The sequence below is a fragment of the Moschus berezovskii genome, chromosome 7, assembly GCF_049115385.1.
Source record: "Moschus berezovskii isolate FMDL1 chromosome 7, NW_MosBer_1.0, whole genome shotgun sequence".
Lineage (NCBI taxonomy): Eukaryota > Metazoa > Chordata > Mammalia > Artiodactyla > Moschidae > Moschus > Moschus berezovskii.
In genome coordinates, this window is record NC_142466.1 from 71,558,156 (window position 1) to 71,578,341 (window position 20,186).

The 20,186-nt window shown below is 42.1% G+C and overlaps 1 long non-coding RNA gene across 2 annotated transcripts in view; it reads right to left on the reverse strand.

The window, feature by feature from the left end:
• The window catches only part of LOC148777354 (uncharacterized), an 80,248-nt gene extending 61,289 nt beyond the window's left edge, over positions 1 to 18,959 (reverse strand). For both annotated transcript variants that reach the window (XR_016037857.1, XR_016037856.1), the window contains exons 1-2: positions 18,781 to 18,959; positions 10,885 to 10,944 (exon numbers count right to left, since the gene is read on the reverse strand). This is a non-coding gene — a long non-coding RNA (uncharacterized LOC148777354). The remainder of the gene's footprint in view (positions 1 to 10,884; positions 10,945 to 18,780) is intronic.
• Between the last annotated feature and the right edge of the window lie 1,227 nt (positions 18,960 to 20,186).

A 20,186-nucleotide genomic window follows, 5' to 3' on the forward strand; every position in this document is an offset into this window, starting at 1 on the left:
AGTGAAAGAGGAGAGTGAGAAAGTTGGCTTAAAACAACATTCAGAAAACTAAGATCAAGGCATCTGGTCCCAGCACTTCATGGCAAATAGATGGGGAAACAATGGAATCAGTGAGAGACTTTATTTTGGGGGGCTCCAAAATCACTGCAGATGGTGACTGCAGCCATGAAAGTAAAAGATGCTTGCTCCTTGGAAGAAAAACTATGACTAACCTAGACAGCATATTAAAAAGCAGAGACATTACTTTGCCAACATAGGTCCATCTAGTCAAAGCTATGGTTTTTCATGTATGGATGTGAGAGTTGTACTATAAAGAAAGGTGAGTGCCGAAGAATTGATGCTTTTGAACTGTGGTGTGGGAGAAGACTCTTGAGAATTCCTTGGCCTGCAAGGAGATCCAACCAGTCCATCCTGAAGGCAATCAGTCCTGAATATTCATTGGAAGGACCGATGCTGAAGCTCCAATACTTTGGCCACCTGATATGAAGAACTGACTCATTGGAAAAGACCCTGATGCTGGGAAAGACTGAAGGCGGGAAGAGAAGGGGACGACAGAGGATGAGATGGCATCACTGACTCTATGGACATGGGTTTGAGTAAGCTTTGGGAGTTGGTGATGGACAGGGAAGCCTGGCGTGCTGCAGTCCAATGGGTCACAAAGAGTTGGACACAACTGAGCAACTGAACTGAACTGAAAGGAAAGGAAATGTGAAGTCACTCAGTTATGTCCGACTCTTTGCGAGCCCATGGACTGTAGCCCACCAGGCTCCTTCGTTCATGTGATTCTCCAGGCAAGAATACTGGAGTGGGTTGCCATTGCCTTCTCCAGAACTGAACTGAAACATACCCTAAAAGAAATCCTGAAGGATATTCTCTAAATGGAAAAGCAAGAACCTTTAGAAAAGGAAAAATCCCAGTAAGAAAGGTCAATATATAGTAGGGATTGAAGATCACTTAAATAGCTAGTATACTGACTGAAAAACAAACAAAAAAATTGAAAAAGCAACTACAATAAACAGTAAAGGGGTAAATGTGAAGATGTAAAATATGACATTGAAGACAATGTTGGGGAGGGAAGTAGAAAATGTAGATCTTTTAGAATGTGTTTGAACTTAAATGACTATCAGTTTGAAGCAGACAGATATAATTATGAGTCAAAATATATGAATCCCATGTTGACCACAAAATCTAAAACCTACAAGAGATACACAAAAACCAAAAAGAAAAGAACTCAAACATATTACAAAAGAAAACCAAAACACAATGGGGAAAAAGAAAAAAGAACAATAGAACAACTAGAAAACAAGAAATAAAATGGCAATAAGTATATACCTATAATTTAAGTGCCAATGGACTAAATGTTCAATCAAAAGACATAGGATTGGATTTTAAAAAAAGATCCATCAATATGCTGTTTACAAGAGACTCAATTCAGGGTGGAAGATATACACAGGCTAAAAGTGAGACAACGGAAAAAGATATCCAGGCAAATGGAAACAGTAAGAAAGCTGAGATAACAATATTCATATCCAACCAAATAGACTTTAAAATAAAGGCTACAGAAAAGACAAAGGGCATTATATAATGATAAAGGGATTAATACAAGAAGAGGATATTAAACTTGCTAATATACATACAATCAATACAGGAGAACCTAAAAATGTAAAACAAATGCTAACAGACATAAAGGGAGAAATGAATACAGTAGTAGTAGGAAACGTTAACATCTCACTGACATCAATGGACAGACCATCCAGATAAAAAGCAAAAAGGCAACAGAGATCCTAAATGACATAACAGACCGGTTGAACTTAATTGATATCTACAGGATATCTAAAAAAAAGAAATCATATTCTTTTTAAGAGTGCATGAAACATTCTCCAGGATCAATCATACATGAGGTCACAAAACAAACCTCAACAAATTTAAGAGGGCAGTAATTATATCAAGCATCTTTTCTAATCACAATGGCGAGAAACTAGAAATCAACTGAAAGACAAGAAAAGAACAAACATGTGGAGAGTAAACAACACACTGCTAAGAAAAACCCCAATGGTTCAACAATAAAATCAAAGAGGAAATCAGAAAATACCTTAAGACGAAAATGAAAACACAACTTCTCAAAATCTATGGGATGCAGCAAACGCAATTCTGAGAGGGAAGTTCATAGTGGTATACATCTTTCTCAAAAAACAAGAAAATTCTCAAACTACCTAACTTTTCACCTAAAAGAACTAGGGAACAAAGGCCAAAGTCAGCAGAAGGAAAAATCAGAGAGAAAATAAAATGAGATAAAAAAAAATAGAAAAGATGAAACTAAGAACTAGTTTCAAGAGCTAAAGTTTTTTTAAAAAGAAACAAAATTGATAAACCTTTTGCTAGACTCACCAAGAAGAGAGAAGACTCACATAAAATAATAAAGAGGAGAAATATCAATGCCACAGAAATTTTAAAAAATCATTAAGTATTATGAACAGTTATATGCAAACAAAATGGACAACCTAGAAGAAATGGACAAATTTCTAGAAACAAACAGCCTGCCAAGACTAAGCCAAGAGGAAACAGATAACTTGAACAGACTAATAATCATTGGAAGTGAAACAGAATCCATAATAATAATAAAAAAATGCAAAACTCCCTACAAACAAAAGTCCAGGACTGGACTGCTTCACTGGGGAATTCTACCAAACATATGAAGAACTTAATCTATCCTTCTCAAACTATTCCAAAAAAAAAAACTGAGGAGGAGAGAATACTCCCAAAATCACTATATAAGGAAATCTTTATCCTGATACTCAAACCAAACACAGTACAAAAAAAAAAAAAAAATGACAGGCCAGTATCCTTGATGAATAGAGATGCAAAAAATCCTCAAAATATTAGCAAATTGACTCCAACAATATATAAAAAGAATCGTTCACCACGATAAAGTTGTATTTATTTCAGGGTCACAAGGATGGTTCAACAATCATAACAAAAAAAGATCAATTTTATACCACATAAACAAAAGGATAAAAATCATATGATCATCTCAATAGATGCAGAAAAAGCATTTGACAAAATTCAACATCCATCCATGATAAAAATGCTCAAATTGTGTATAGAGGGGACATCACCATAATAAACAGTTTATGACAAATTCACATCAATGTAATACTCAACAGTGAAAAGTAAAAGCCTTCCCACTAAATTCAGGAATAGGAAATGATGTCCACTCACTACTTCTTTTGTGTGTGTGTGCATTTACATTTTTTAAAAATTATTAATTTAAGATAAATTTATTTTAATATATTTACAATATTGTGATGCTTTTTTGCCATACATCAACATGAACTGGTAGTAGGTATACATGTATTCCCCCATCCTGAACCCCTTCTCCCACCTTCCTCTCAAACAGGGCTCACTCCGTCTACTTAACATAGTACTGGAAGTCCTAGTCATAGCAATCAGACGAGAAAAAACAAAAAGCCACACCCAGACAGGAAGGGAAGAGGTCAAACTATCACTACTTTGCAGATGACATAATACTTAGGATCCTCATTTGGTTTCTGTATTCCTTCCTGTGCTTTATTAAGGCGTCTTTGTTTTGGCCCCGTCTTCACAACCATGCAACAATGCAGCCTTGATAAAGTCCAGGTTTGGGCCTGTCCCCAGCATCACATCCCAAACAGCACCCACTGTGGCTTCGGCTGTGCTTGTAGCCAGCCTGTATCTAGTTACCAGGGGCTTCTGATGAAAACCATCTGCCTCCTCCCAGGCTTTATCCAGCACCTTCTGCGTTCTGAAGTGAGGAGGGTGGTTAACAAATTTTGAACATCGGTCTAGGTTGGGTAACAGGTTGCAAAAAATTAATGAAAAAAAATTTCCAACTCTTTGGGTCATCTCTGTAAGTTCACATATTGTTCTTCCAATTAAATAAATCTGAAAATGAAAAAGGAGAATGGACCAATATCAACCCCACCAGTTGCCCAGTTTCAGCATTCACATCCCTAACTGGAGACTTGCCTTAAGGGATTTTGCCCTACTTGAGTTTGAGCAGCTTCCTGGCCAAATGGAGTACCCTGGCAGGTATGAGAGGGGAAGACCAGTCCTATTTCCTATTTCTCTACCCACAGACACCAGCAGGGACTAGAGGGGGACTGGGGAGAGCCTGAGGCAACAGCAGCACCAGCGTGTGGGGCTGGGGAAGGAGCCGCCCAAGTATTAGAATTAATAGCAAGCCCTCCTCCTTTTCTTTAGAACCAAGTGAAATAATAGGTTTCTTTTCCTGCCCTTCTTGTTGGGCCATAATCTTGCACTGTCTCTGCACAGGTTTATTCTGACACAATAACATAAGACTGTATAAAAGATTTTATCTCATTTTCCTTCCCATTTACAAAATAAATCAAGTTGTGAGATTTTATTGTAATTTATGGATCCATTTTCAGGCCATTTTGCTCTGGAGTCTAAAGGATATTGTGGTTATACAGTGCTACAAAAAATACCATCTCTTTCTTTCTCTTCCGCAGATTCATAACCCAGAGTCACCTAACTCCAAAGAATGCACGTTAGAGGGCTTTGAGAGCGGACTGAACCAACATTTCCCATTAGGAAGGGGCTCTACTTCCGGGTGGTTACAGCAAGGAGATCTCTCTACAGGTCCTCTCTGCTTGGTGCTTGTCGGGCACCAAGAAGCTCAACCCCTAATAGCCAGTTCTGGCAAGCCACTCCAGTACTCTTGCCTAGAAAATCCCATGGATGGAGGAGCCTGGTAGGCTGCAGCCCATGGGGTCTCTACGAGTCAGACATGACTGAGCGACTTCACTTACACTTTTCACTTTCACACACTGGAGAAGGAAATGGCAACCCACTCCAGTGTTCTTGCCTGGAGAATCCCAGGGACGGGGGAGCCTGGTGGGCTGCCGTCTATGGGGTTGCAGAGAGTCGGACACAACTGAAGTGACTTAGCAGCAACCATTAACTCAGACCGACCTAGACAAACATGGGCAAACAAGAGGAGAACAAACAAGACCACTCCCCCACCAAAAAAAAAAAAAAAACCCGAACAAACAAGAAAGAAAGAAAAACAGTCCTGGGCCTTTAATTCAGGTACTTCAGTCAGCAGCTGAAACCTTCTGTATTGACTGCCCACATCCCAACAGGCAGGCCTCCAACCCGCGATTCAGTCAAGATCACACAAAAAACCTGTGGACACGTGCATTTCTTTAACGAGGTTACTCACCCAAAACACATCTTCCAAACCCAACCCCTGAAAACCATTTTTTCGCTGCAAAACAAAACTTCGGCGCTGAAGGACTGTGGCATCTCACCTGGGAATTCCGAAGGACAGTGCCTGGCAGTAATGGGCCAGGCCGCTGCCTGGACTCACGCACAGGCTCTTAGTACCCGCGAGGGTCTGATGAACCACTGGCAAAAGCTCCGTTTCCACTTACCTCCTGGCTGGCTCATCTTGCCGGACACACAGGAAACCAACCAAAATCCTGAGACACTGAGGCTTACTTCGTAGGCAGCCAAGCAAGGAGGTCGAATGACAAATCTCAAATTTGTCCTCCCAAAGGCAAGAGGCTGGGAAACTGGAGGTATAATTAAGGAAGAAACAGCCAGGGCAGAGGGTGGCGGGGGCGAGGGGCTGAGGCTCAGGAGCAGTAGTGCTATTCGGCGCAGGCAGGTAGGTGTAACTACGTAACTATGTAAGCCTCTGCGTGGTCAAAACGTCACGCTGGCTCATGCTCAGTGGAAAGGCTGGTGGGCCTATCCAGTTTAAACTGGCTTAGCTTTAACCAGACACTGCTGACTATAAGCTCCTAGAAAATAACTCAGGCAAACATCTTATTTTTGGATCATTTGCCACGTGGAAAGCATGCAAGTCTGTAAATGATCTTGATTAGAGAAGGCAGATAAAATGGATTTAACTCACAGTTTCAGTCATCTGCCTTTACTTGCTAAATCTGGCACCCTAAATCCAGAAAAATGAAAACATCCACACAAAGAATCCTAGGTGAATGTTCATAGCAGCAATGTTCATCATAGCCAAAAACAGAAGCAATCAGAATGTCTACTACTGATAGTGATTTTTTTTTAAGTGTTATATTTATTCAATGGGTTACTATTTAGTGATCAAAAGGGATGGACCAGTGGTACATGATGCAACGTGAATGGACCTCAACACCATCATGGCTAGTGAACTAAGCATGACCAAAAGACTGCAGATGGTGCACCAGAGAACTTTTTGCAATGATAGGAATGTTCTAAAACTGGATTTGGATGATTTGGGTGATGAATTCACTATTTTATAAATTCAGTAATTTTTATAAATTCAGTAAAGTTCAATATTATAAATTCAGTAATATTAATTATACACATATAGTGGGTAATACACATATACTGTGTAAATTATACCTCAATAAATCGATTTTTATTGAGGCTTCTCTGGAAGTTCAGATGGTAAAGAATCCACCTGCAATGAAGGAGACCTGGGTTCCATCCCTGGTTTGGGAAGATCCCCTGGAGGAGGGCATGGCAACCCACTCCAGTATTCTTGCCTGGAGAATCCCCATGGACAGAGGAGCCTGGCATGCTACAGTCCATGGGCCCGCAAAGAGTGGGAGACGATTAAGCACAAATCTATTAAAAAAAAAAACTCTCCTGCCATTCTTACCCCCCTCTGCATCATAGTTTATGTGCCAGACGTATGGAGTCACCCTCATGTTTCCCAGCACACCCTGCTTTTTGCCTCTTTGCTCAGGCTCTTCTGGTTTGCTGGGACCACAGATGCCCCTTCCTCTGCCTTGCCAATTGAATCATCCCCAACGCCCAGCTCAAATGTCATTTCCTCCACATTTCAGTCAAGCTGCCTCCTAGTAGGTCACTGATCTCAGCAGTATTTCCAAGTCATTTGGTTCAACTTCTAATTGCACCTCTTTACTGATTTAACCCCCTTGGGGATATTTAGGATTCTCTCCCTCTTCACATTGAAGCAAGAAGATGGTGTTCACACTTTTCCCTTTCCAAGTACCTCACATGAGAACTAACAAAATGGATTGCAGGATTATTTGGATGCTAACTCCCTGGTGACTCAGATGGTAAACAATCTGCCTGCAGTTCAGGAGAGACCCGGGTTCAATCCCTAGGTTGGGGAGATCCCCTTTAGAAGGGAATGGCTACCCACTTCAGTATTCTTGCCTGGAGAAATCCATGTACAGAGGAGCCTGGCCGGCTACAGTCCATGGGGTCACAGAGACTCGGACACTGAGTGACTAACACTTTCCCTTTCCACTTTCAACTCTGCTGGAACCCTGTCTTCTCAGGGAGCCTGTCCTAAGTTTGGTGTGTCCTGTCAGAAGCACAGTACCCTTTCTAGGAGGGTCCTCTTTATGTTCCCACCACACTGTTTATGAAGCCATGTCATATGTACACATGCTGCCCTCTAAGCTCTTGTATAAATTTTGTGTCCTCGAGTGGTTCTAAGGCATATCTCTGCCAACTAGACAGGAATACCTCAAGAATGAGGACCGTGTCTCATTCATTCCCGTGAACCTCTTGCATAGCCCAGAGCAGAGCAAACCCCAAGAAGAATTTGTTGAATGAATGATCATCTTAAGGGAATCCTAAAAGAATATAATTGATCTGACAGAATCCATCCAATAAGCTGTATATTTACATTATAAAAGCTAAGGCCTTCATCCTGGGGAGTCCCTAGATGAAGGGTGTGCTAGCTTTTTAAAAAGGCATTCCAGTGTCACCCCCAGGACCTCTCAGGTGTTCTTAGAGAAGACCTTTCTTATTTTCTTTCTTTACCACCCACCCATCCCCAGATGGCTTCTCTCTTGCTATTCTCTTTACCAATTCCATCAACTACTTTCATTACCCTTTTATTACTTTCTCTTTTTCTCATACTTGATGTCATTAAAACAAAACAAGACAAAAAAGTGTGCTCTCCTTAGAATTCAGCACTGTTAGATGGAAGTTTGGTTTTAAATTTTAAAGTGAAGAATATTTTTACATGCTCAATAAATACTTATTAGTATTTATTTATAATATAAATAAATATTTACCGAGCCTGGACCATACAAAACAAACTATGTACCCATCTTTCACCTTCCATTTCTTTTCTTGTATTGCCCTTCCAAATTAAAAAGCAACCAGAATTCTTATTTACAGCATTCCCGATTCTAGCCCAGCTTATGAATTAAGCGAACCAGATGATTTTGGAAGGCTTTCCAGCTCTAATATTTTGTGATTCTGAACTGAACTGAATATATGTTTTTACCTTGCTTCTTTCTTAAACCAATAAATGAATGCAGTTTTCTTTGATCTTACTGGGGGTGTTAATATTTTCAACCCGAAAAGGAACAGGAGTTTGGTTCATTAGACTGTAGAGCCTGGATTTTTAAGGCATGTGTCCCAGGCATGGGTAAGTGTGATAAATACAGGTTGGATTGGGTTTGGCAGGATGGCTCACCAGATACAGTTTGATTTCTCTTAGACTCTTTGATGCTTTGGCTATGCCCGAGTCCTCCTGTAAGTCAGGCTGAGGATCTGTGACTCAGGGTGTGAGGGGACTTGCATAGTATGTGGCATATAATAGAACCCTGATAAGTATTGAGGGCAGGAGGAGAAGGGGATGACAGAGAATGAGATGGCTGGATGGCATCACCGACTCAATGGACATGGATTTGGGTGGACCCTGGGAGTTGGTGATGGACAGGGAGGCCTGGCGTGCTGCGGTTCATGGGGTTGCAAAGTCGGACAGGATTGAGCAACTGAACTGAACTGAAAAGTATTTGTTGGACCCCTGCTTGCCTGCCAAGACCGTGTGCTCTAATTTCTCTCAGACACTCTATTCCTACTTTCCAAGATAGAGGTCCTGCCTCTCTGGGCACCCATTTGCAGTGAGCAGGGGTGCATCTCCTATTTCATGGAACAACAGAAGTTATTTTAAGGAAGCAGTGTTTCTTAAAAGGTCTTTCTGGTACACTGTCACTCCTTTTCATTGGTCACACACATCAAACCTTTGCCCCGTGTCAGAAATTGAGCCCATGTCCCTTGTGTCAGAACTTCACTTGGGTGAATGAACTCCACTTCCGAAACTGCTGTCCATGCTTTCCCAAGCATCTGTCTGTATGATCCTGATTTCTTACTTATATTGCTACTAATTCATGCCCCTGGAGAAGATAAACCAGATTTTGGATCTATGCAGGTCTCACAAGGATTTTGTTAGTTTTACATTTATAAAACAAGCCTTTCAAGGCAACGTATTCTCAAAAAGTCGTCAGTAGATGGCAGTGTTGTTCTTTTATTGGTTTTGGGTCTAGGGTGTTTCTTCTGTTTTTGTTTTTGTAAGATTTAGAACAGCTGAGGTTTCTGTCTAGCTTTAGATTATGGGTTCCACAAAATGTAGTTCTTTTTACTCAATCAGTCTTTTTGTTCAGGACCTTACCAAAAACCCTAAGTCCTTTGGGTAGTAATAAGTAATAAGTAAGTCTTCAAACTAGTATTCTATTTAAAATGTTTTAATTACAACAGTTAGACATGGTTGTAAAAATTCAAAAGACACAGCAATGTAGAAAATAAAAGTGAATGAAAATTTTCCAGGTGTTTTACTATGCATATAGTATATATTAATAACATTACATATATGTGTGTAGGGTCATACTATTCATACTATTCTACAACTTGCTTCTTTACATCACGGGTTCCTCCCCGTCAATACATACGATCTTCATCTTTCACACTTTCATTGTTTGTAACATTTACATTCTGTTCTGGAACTACAGTCAAGTCTTCTAGCCTTGAACTTCTGAATACTCAATAAAAATAGCATTTACCATATTGTGGTTATGTAAATATTAATCACTGCTGAACAAAATGTGATCAGATCTATAGAGAAGGAAAGAGAATCACAATTGTCAGTGTTCAAAGCTGTGTTTTAACTTCATTTTTATTTTCCTTACTTTTACTCAGTTATCACTGGTTTTTATTAGTTTGTTTGAATCTCATATTTCTTGAAATGTCATTCTTCTATCCCTTTTGCTCTGTTCAAGTACCTTCATGGGTAATTGGTAAACATTAGTACATCTGTTATAAGCTTTCTCTGCAGAACTTCTGTACCTTCTCTGTACCTTCTCCCCACCGATTGCTGATTTGGCCTGGAGTTTTTAGGCTCAAATTCATATTCCCTTGGAATTTTAAAGACATGGTTTAAAAGTGTTTCTGATAGGAAATCTGATGTTAGTCAGATTTTTATTCCTTTGAGAGCGCCGAATCCTGACCATTAGACCACCAGGGAGATTTTTATTCCTTTGAGACTGATGTTTGTTTCCCTATCTGGAAACTTTTAAGACTTTATCATTGTTCTTGGGGTTCTGAAATTTCTACAAGTGTCTAGGTATGGATATCTCTATTTATCTGTTTGGTACCTGAAGGGCTCTTTCAATCTGACGATTTATGTTATCCCCTAGCTCAGAAAAATTTTCTATTATGTTTTCAATTCTGCTACTTGCCCCCCTTTCCTTGGTTCTTTCTCAAACTCATATTGAATGAGTGGGTGCTGACCATCTAGATCGTCTCCAGCCAACAGGAACACATTGCTGAATCCTTCCAGGGGTAGTTCACACATGGACTAATACACACATGCATGAGTTTATACATACACACGTGTATGCACATACATACAAGTTGCCCCCTTTCCCTTTTTACTTAAATGGTGCTGTACCAAAGAGCTGTTATTGAAAGAAGAGGCCAAACTTCGTTAGAGGAAGAGGATTGCTAGTGACAGCCCTCAGCTCAATTTTTCCTCTTCTGTGCTGACAATTTGAGCTCTGCTTCTAAATATGCACACACACACCACCACCACCCCCAACAAAAAAACAAGCTCAAACTCACCCCATTCCATGATGGTTTCTTATAAGCATGTTCTTCAGAGGACTTGTTACTTCTTTCCCCCTAAAAAGAAAGGTTTATTGAAATGTTGCAACCACACAGAATAATCTCCTTGTGAAGAGTTCCATCCAGTAAATTCCCTTTCCCCCCATCTTGTACCCTTCTGGAGCTTTTGCATGACTGGGTTTGGTGCTCCAGTAGCTGCCCAGGGGTCCCACCCATTATCCCAACCCTGGTGCTTCCTGTGGACAATTTCAATGCATGTGTCAGTACTGAAGAATGAAGCAAATTGCTGGATGCTGTTGAATGGTCTGTCTGCTCTCTGCGCACTTCCTCTCCCTCACTGCCATGTCCCCATGCTGGATTCCAGTGCCCTGAATTGACCTTGTGAGGGAAAGTACTGGAGACTGGAAAGCATCTCCTCTCAACTTTCTATCCTTTCTAAAAAGACAGCAGAAGTCAGGCATCCATCTGGGTTGGTGGGGAAAGGGAAAAGGTGTGTGGGTTGGAAAGCGTGTTGGGGGTAGACGGGGTCAGTCTCAGAGCAGAGAGTTGATCAACAGGGGGCTGCCTCCTGTGTGGCCTTGGCTCCCATGGAACTGTCAAATTTGTGTCTTCCTAATTTTCCTTACTGCTGCTGCCTGTCTGAATTCTGCCTAGTTCATAAAAAATAGCCAAACAGAGCTGAAGAACACAATAACTGAAATGAAAAAATACACCAGAGGGAATCAACAGTAGATTAGATCATACAGAAAAAGGGATTAGTGAACTAGAAGGCAGAGTCAATGGAAATCACTTAAGTTGAACAGAAAAATTAATTTTCAAAAATGAGGATAGTTTAAGAGACCTATAGGACAGCATCAAGAATAATAAAATTCACATAATAGGGGTCTCAGAAGTAGAAGAGAGAGAGAGAAAGAAGCAAAAAACTTATTAGAAGTGATAACAGCTGAAAACTTCCCTAACCTGGGAAAGGAAACAGACGTCCAAGTCCAGGAAGCACACAGAGCCCCAAGCAAGATCAACTGAAAGAGGACCACACCAAGACACACTGTAATTAAAATGACAAAAAATGAAAGATAAAGACTATAAAAGCAATAAGGGGAAAGCAACCAGTTATGAACAAGGGAACTCCCCAAAGACTGTAGTAGACTTTTCGGCAAAAACTTTGCAGGCCAGAAGGGAGAGGCACAATGTAATTCAAGTACTGAAAGGAAAAGGCCCACAACCAAGAATACTCGGCAAAGCTATCATTTAGATTTGAAGGAGAGAGAAAGAGTTTTACAAGCAAGCAACAGGCAGAAGAGTTCAGAACCAATAAACTGGCTTTACAAGAGATGAATCCTGCCTAGATCAGAAGTCAGATCCTCCACTCTGGGTAGGCTTGTCTCCAAACTGGCAATGTTTGTCTGTCAGTCTTACACAAACACACACACACAAACATACACAGGTGCGTGTGTGTGCACAGAGGCTGTTTCTGATTTATTTCTCTGTTTACAGAGTCCATCACAGAGGTGCTTAGGAGATTCTTGTGGGACAAATATTATTTTAAAATTTTTATGTTTTGAATAAATAATACTCAAAGAATCCACATATAGTATAGCTACTATGGAAAACAGTATGGAGGTTCCTCAAAAAATTAAAAACAGAATTATCATATGATCCAGCAATCTCACTTCTGGGTATATACCCTAAGGAAATGAAAATAGGATCTTGAAGAGATATTTGCACTCCATGTTTATAGCCGCATTATTTACAACAGCCAAAATATGCAAACAACTCAAGTGTCCATCAGAGGAAGAATGGACAAACGTGATGTACACACACATCAGTTCAGTTCAGTTCAGTCGCTCAGTCGTGTCTGACTCTTTGCAACCCCGTGAACCGCAGCACACCAAGCCTCTCTATCCATCGCCAACTCTCAGAGTTAACCCAAACTCATGTCCATTGAGTCGGTGATGCCCTCTAACCATCTCGTCTTCTGTCGTCCCCTTCTCCTCCTGCCCTCAATCTTTCCCAGCATGAGGGTCTTTTCCAATGAGTCAGCTCTTCACATCAGGTGGCCAAAGTATTGGGGTTTCAGCTTCAGCATCAGTCCTTCCAATGAATATTCAGGACTGATTCCTTTAGGATGGACTGGTTGGATCTCCTTTCAGTCCAAGGGACTCTCAAGAGTCTTCTCCAACACCACAGTTCAAAAGCATCAATTCTTTGGCGCTCAGCTTTCTTTACAGTCCAACTCTCACATCCATACATGACCACTGGAAAAACCATAGCCTTGACTAGACAGACCTTTGTTGACAAAGTAATGTCTCTGCTTTTCAATATGCTGTGAGGTTGGTCATAACTTTCCTTCCAAGGAGTAGGCATCTTTTAATTTCATGGCTGCAATCACCATCTACATGATTTTGGAGCCCAGAAAAATAAAGTCAGCCACTGTTTCCACTGTTTCCCCATCTATTTGGCATGAAGTGATGGGACCAGATGCCATGATCTTAGTTTTCTGAATGTTGGTTTAAGCCAACTTTTTCACTCTCCTCTTTCACTTTCATCAAGAGGCTCTTCAGTTCTTCGCTTTCTGCCATAAGGGTGGTGTCATCTGCATATCTGAGGTGATTGATATTTCTCCCGGCAATCTTGATTCCAGCTAATGCTTCATTCAGCCCGGCATTTCGCATGATGTACTCTGCATATAAGTTAAATAAGCAGGGTGACAATATACAGCCTTGAAGTACTCCTTTCCCTATTTGGAACCAGTCTGTTTTTCCATGTCCAGTTCTAACTGTTGCTTCTTGACCTGCATACATATTTCTCAGGAGGCAGGTCAGGTGGTCTGGTATTCCCATCTCTTTCAGAATTTTCCAGTTTGTTGCGATCCACACAGTCAAAGGCTTTGATGTAGTCTGTAAAGCAGAAGATGTTTTACTGGAACTCTCTTGGTTTTCTGATAATCCAACAGATGTTGGCAATTTGATCTCTGGTTTCTCTGTCTTTTCTAAATCCAGCTTGAATATCTGGTAGTTCATGGTTCATGCACTGTTGAAGCCTAGCTTGGAGAATTTTAAGCATTACTTTGCTAGCGTGTGAGATGAATGCAATTGTACAGTAGTTTAAAAATTCTTTGGCATTGCCTTTCTTTGGGATTGGAATGAAAACTGATCTTTTCCAGTCCTGTGGCCACTGCTGAGTTTTCCAAATTTGCTGACATATTGAGTGCAGCACTTTCACAGCATCATCTTTTAGAATTTGAAATAGCTCAACTGGAATTCCATCACCCCACTTTGTTCATAGTGATGCTTCTTAAGGCCCACTTGACTTTGCATTCCAGGATGTTTGGCCCTAGGTGAGTGATCACACCATCTTGGTTCTCTGGGTCATGAAGATCTTTTTTGTATCTTCTGTTTATTCTTGCCACCTCTTCTTAATATCTTCTGCTTCTGTTGGTCCCTACCATTTCTGTCCTTTACTGTACCCATCTTTGCATGAAATGTTCCCTTGGTATCTCTAATTTTCTTGAAGAGATCTCTAGTCTTTCCCATTATCTTATTTTCCTCTATTTCTTTGCATTTATCATGTACGAAGGCTTTCTTATCTCTCCTTGCTATTTGAACTCTTCATTCAAGTGGATATATCTTTCCTTTTCTCCTTTGCCTTTTGCTTCTTTTCTTTTTTCAGATATTTGTAAGGCCTCCTCAGACAACCATTTTGCCTTTTTGCATTTCTTTTTCTTGAGGATGGTCTTGATCACTGCCTCCTGTACAATGTCATGAACCTCCATCCATAGTTCTTCAGGCACTCTATCAGAGCTAATCCATTGAATCTGTCAATTCCACTGTATAATCATAAGGGATGTGATTTAGGTCATACCTGAAAGGTCTAGAGGTTTTCCCTACTTTCTTCAATTTAAGTCTGAATTTTGCAATAAGGAGTTCATGATCTGAGCCACAGTCAACTCCTGTTCTTATTTTTGCTGACTGTACAGAGCTTTCTCCATCTTTGGCTGCAAAGAATATAATCAGTCTGATTTTCTGTACTGACCATCTGGTGATGTCCATGTGTAGTCTTCTCTTGTGTTGTTGGAAGAGGGTGTTTGCTATGACCAGTGCGTTCTCTTGGCTAAACTCTGCTAGCCTTTGACCTGCTTCATTTTGTACTCTAAAGCAAAATTTGCCTGTTACTCCAGGTATCTCTTGACTTCATTCTTTTGTATTCCAGTCCCCTATAATGAAAAAGACATCTTTTATGGGTGTTAGTTCTGGAAGGTCTTGTAGGTCTTCATAGAACCATTCAACTTCAGCTTCTTCAGCATTACTAGTCAGGGCATAGACTTGGATTACTATGATATTGAATGGTTTGCCTTAGAAACGAACAGAGATCATTCTTTCATTTTTGAGATTGCATCCAAGTACTGCATTTCAGACTCTTTTGTTTACTATGGTGGCTACTCCATTTCTTCAAAGGGATTCTTGCTCACAGTGGTAGAGATAATGGTCATCTGAGTTAAATTCACCCATTCCAGTCCATTTCAGTTCACTGATTTCTAAAATGTCGATGTTCACTCTTGCCATCTCCTGTTGGACTCTTCCAATTTGCCTTGATTCATGGCTCTAACGTTCCAGGTTCCTATGTAATATTGCTCTTTACAGCATTGGACTTGACTTCCATCACCAGTCACAGCCACAACTGGGTGTTGTTTCTGCTTTGGCTCCGTCTCTTCATTCTTTCTGGAGTTATTTCTCCACTGATCTCCAGTAGCATTTTGGGCACCTACTGACCTGGGGAGTTCCTCTTTCAGTCTCCTATCTTTTTGCCCTTTCAAGCTATTCATGTACACACACACATTAATACGATGGAGTATTACTCAACCATGAGAATAGAAGAAAATCCTGTTGCTGTTTGCAACAGTCTGAATGAAGCTTGAGGGCACTGTGCTAAGTGAAATAAGGCAGGCAGAAAAAGACAAGTTCTGTATGATATGTATTTCATATATACAGTATGTGAATGTGATCTTAAAAAGCCAAGTCAATGGAAACAGAATAGAATTGTTGTTACCAGGGGCTGGGCTGTGGGGGAAATACTTGTCAAAGGATATGACCTTCCATTATGATTGACGCGTTTTGGGGACCTAATGTACAGCATGGTGATTATAGCTAATAACCCCTCCTTTCACCTTTGGTAACCATAAGTTTGTTTTCTATGTCTGTGAAACTACTTCTGCTTTGTAAATAAGTTCATTTTTGTAGATTCCATATGCAAGTGATATCACACATTTCTCTTTGTCCGATTTACTTCATATAGTATGATAATCTCTAGGTCCATTCTCATTGCTGCAATTTGCCAACACAACTTCATAGAGAGCTGACTTTCAGAACAGACCAGTGGCAAGAGATCTGAGGGTCAGTTTCTCACAGGTGAGAAGCACGGCACAGGCCTTGTTTACAAACCCAGAAAGACCTGCTGGGATTTTTCTCTGCTCTCATCTCGGTCAGTGAGGGGTTAAGCTTCAGCGGACCCCCAGGGATTTCAGCCTGGACTCCCAGGCCGTTAATCACTGGGGACCAGGGCTGCAGGAACAACACTTACTAGCAATTAACCTACAGTAAAGGGAGCATTGTTCCCCCCCTGCACTCCCTCATCTGCACGCCCAATTACTCTAAATTAACATTTACCAAGCAAAGTGCCTGTTAATTGGAAGGGCAGTAGAAAGAAAGGCCACACACCTACCCAGTCTAACTTAATAACCTCAAAAGAAGCCATTAATTAACAGGAAACGCTGCACATTCAGATCTTGTTTGGCCGGTTCACTGTTAACACGAGTTTGTGTTTCTGAGCTCGGCTCTGGTCTCCCCATTCCCTCCCCTCTAGTACCTCAGATTATAAAAAACACACTCATAGTGAAACTTCTTTTTAAAGGATGTCCACATTGACCGGGTCCTTACAGGTTCCTGGAAACAGTCTTATTGTCTAGATGGGGAAAGTGAGGCAGAGAAAAAAGGAGATGACTGCCCAGGGTCACACATTCAGACAGCAGCCAGTGCCTCCCTGACAGGGACCTCTCTGTGCAACCCTGTGCACTGGAGGCCGCATCCTCTCTGGTCCCCAGGTGCCAGACAGTCAAGTTTGTTAACTTTCACGCTGGTTGACACAGGGCGAAAAGTTAAGTGGGGGGTGACGAAGTTGGGGAGCAGGCACAGTGTCTCAGGGCAGCCTGCTGTAAAACAAATGCCCTTCAAGGCTCACTCCCTGGTCCCTCCCCAGGTATGCAGTTGGGTTTAATGGCACCCACAATCCTCCAGCCCAGTAATCCGAGGATCCTGGCAGACACTCTTCTCTCACCCCAGTTCCCATGTCCTGTCCATTTGAATCCTTGGCTTCATGCAAACCCAGTTCTTCTCTTCCTGCACACGCTCGCGGTCTCCATCCCAGCTGGGCCTCCGCCTGGCCTGATGGTGCCCGAGGTCACCTCTCTCTTCTATTCTCCACAGCGACTGTTACACACTTTCCTGACTGTCCTCAAGCCCCTCACCCATCCCTCCCTGTTCTTATCAGGTAACTGCCCCTGCCTCCTTAAGAAAATGGACACTGTGAGGGAGGGGATTCTGCTTCACTGCCTTCCTTCCTGCTGGGCTCAGCCTGCCCTCCTGCAGGGCTGCCCTGTAGTTGCAGAGGTGTCCCACATTCCCCACCTGGGCTCTCAGTCTGCGCCTCCTCTGAGACCTGGCTCCTCTCTTGCCTCTCGATCTTGACCATCTCACTCTCTTCAGGATTCTTCCGCCACACGGGAAGACTCTGAAGTGACTCCCATCCTACAACAGCCCTGCTTCCCCTGCAGCCTCTTCCAGCCTCCCTCCTTCCCTCCTCATCTTCGGGGTTGAGCTGGTTACACTCATTGTATATTCTCAACCTCCTGCCCACTCTCAATTGCCCTGCAGAAATGCTCTTCCCTAAATTCAAAATTAGCTCCTTGTTACTAAATCAGGAGATGTGCTTTTAGTTTCTTTTTTCTAAATATGACCTCATTTGTTAGAATTTTCTACTGCTGATGACTCCCTTCCTCCTTCCTGAAATTCATGGTCCTTGGCTCCCATGGAGCCACCTTTCATCTTCCAGGTGTCTTGTTCCATCTGTCCCTTCATCAAACATTCCCCACGGTCAGCCCCATCCAGTCGGGTGGCTTCCACTGCCAACTCAGTGATGACGTTGCTGCTGCTGATGGGGGTGGTGCTGATGATGACGGCAGTGACTCTCAGATTATCCTGCATCCAGATCTGAGTCCTGAGGATCAGGATCATCTCCAGCCACCTGGCAGACATCTCACGTGGGACTTTTAGAAGCATCTCACACTCACCATGTTCAAACTGTTCTTTCCTTTGTCTGCTTCTCCCAGAGGGCTTCCTGTGTCAGTGAAAGTGCCACCGTGCCCATGGGAGTCACCCCTTCCCCACCTCTCCTGTCCAGTCAATCAATTAATCATCAAACCCTATATATTCAATCTCCAAGGGGCCTCTGTACCCCTACCCCCATTACCCGAGCTGTGACAAATTCCAGTCTCACCTCCCTACTACCATAGCGATCTTGCTAAACCTATATTTTATCCAGTGGCACCCTTCAGTGGCTCAGCACTGCCCCCAGGTCAAGGGTCAAGCTCTTTAGAACAATGCCAGATTCTTCAAGACCACACACTGGGAAACATCTATGGACTAGGACAAGTGTTCTCATCTCGGCCTCAATTTTCTCTTCTTAAAAATCAAACATCCTTGCAACAATCTTAGAAATTTGATATCTGTTTCCTGATGAAAACACTTACATGAGGTAGGCATTACTGCCCCCATTTCACAGAGTCTGGGGTCACAAAATAATTATGGCAGGATGTAAGCTCCTGCAGGAGACTTACCATACCTTTTCCATGATCCCAGAGCGCAATAAGCCAAGGAAGCAGAACAGGAGTCTTCCAGCTTCTCAGAGATCACCCCGATCACATCACAGATCCAAGAGACCTTCTCGTGTTGCACATGCTTCCTGTTGCCCTGTACCTGGGGCCTGAGTCTTACCCTGAGTTCTGGGTCAGAGAGAATTGCTTCCACACCTAGTCTCAGATGGGATTGGAATGATGGATGAGCAAAGGATCAATAGCCATCTGTCCGGCTCCACTGACAAGCTAATCTTTTCAGTAAACATTTCATTAGCTCCTGCCAGGCTGCTTGCACCTGCTGACTGAGAGGCAGAATGGGGTGGGTGAGGGGCCTCTGCTTTATCTATATGGTTCATATGTCATGTTGGTGGGGGTCTCCTGGCCCCTAAGCTTTGCTAGAACACTGGTACCAGGTACCAGGAGAATCTGAAACATTCCCAGGGTTTTGGTAAATTCCTGGAGATGACTGTTCTTTTTGTCCCCTTTAGTTTTTCCCCAAAGAAGCTTTCACGACCCACTATCTAAATGAGACCTCTCCGGCCCCATTCCATTTTAAGTTTTTACAAATTTAGTCTTCCCTTCGTCGTGCTTTTACTGCTCTTGTTGCTGCTACTGTCAGTTGTACTAACAGTAATAGCAAACAAAACATCTAGGGAGCACCCACTGTATGCTGGGCACCGTGCTAAGAGTCTTGCATGCATTACAACAGCCCTGTGAGGTGGGGCTATTATACTTGTCCATTTGGCAGGTGAGCAATGACTCTCTGAGAGGTTAAATGGGCAAGCAAGACCTAGATCCTGGGTTTGGTCTACCTCCAAAGTCCAAGCTCTTACTCACCATGTCACATTTGCAATTTGTGGAATTATTTGACCAACTTATGGCTCCCTGAGCAGACTGCAAATGCTGCAAAGATGTGGAGCATGTTTGATTGCTTCACCACTATGTTCCGAGCATAATGATTTTTTAAAAAATGATACAAGGTATTACACAGAAGTTTGTTTAACTTTTATTGGTGGTAATGGTTCAGTCGCTCAGTCGTGTCTGACTTTTGTGACTCCATGGACTGTAACCAGCCAGGTTCCTCTGTCCATGGAATTTTCCAGGCAAGAATACTGGAGTGGGTTGCCATTTCCTTCTTCAGGGGATCTTCCTGACTGAGGAATCAAACCCGGGTCTCAAGCATTGCATTGCTCCCAAGCTTGTGGAGATAAGAAGCTGATTTTTATTTTATTTTTTTATTTTTGCCATACAGATTCCGTCTTCGCAGCTTCTTGGGGAAGACTGCAAATACCACTAACTTGGGTGATCCCTCACTTAGCTCCACCCCCTGGCTTCTTAAAACCAAACTACATCTGGAAAGCATCCTCATACTAGCTGATAACTCCTACCTTCC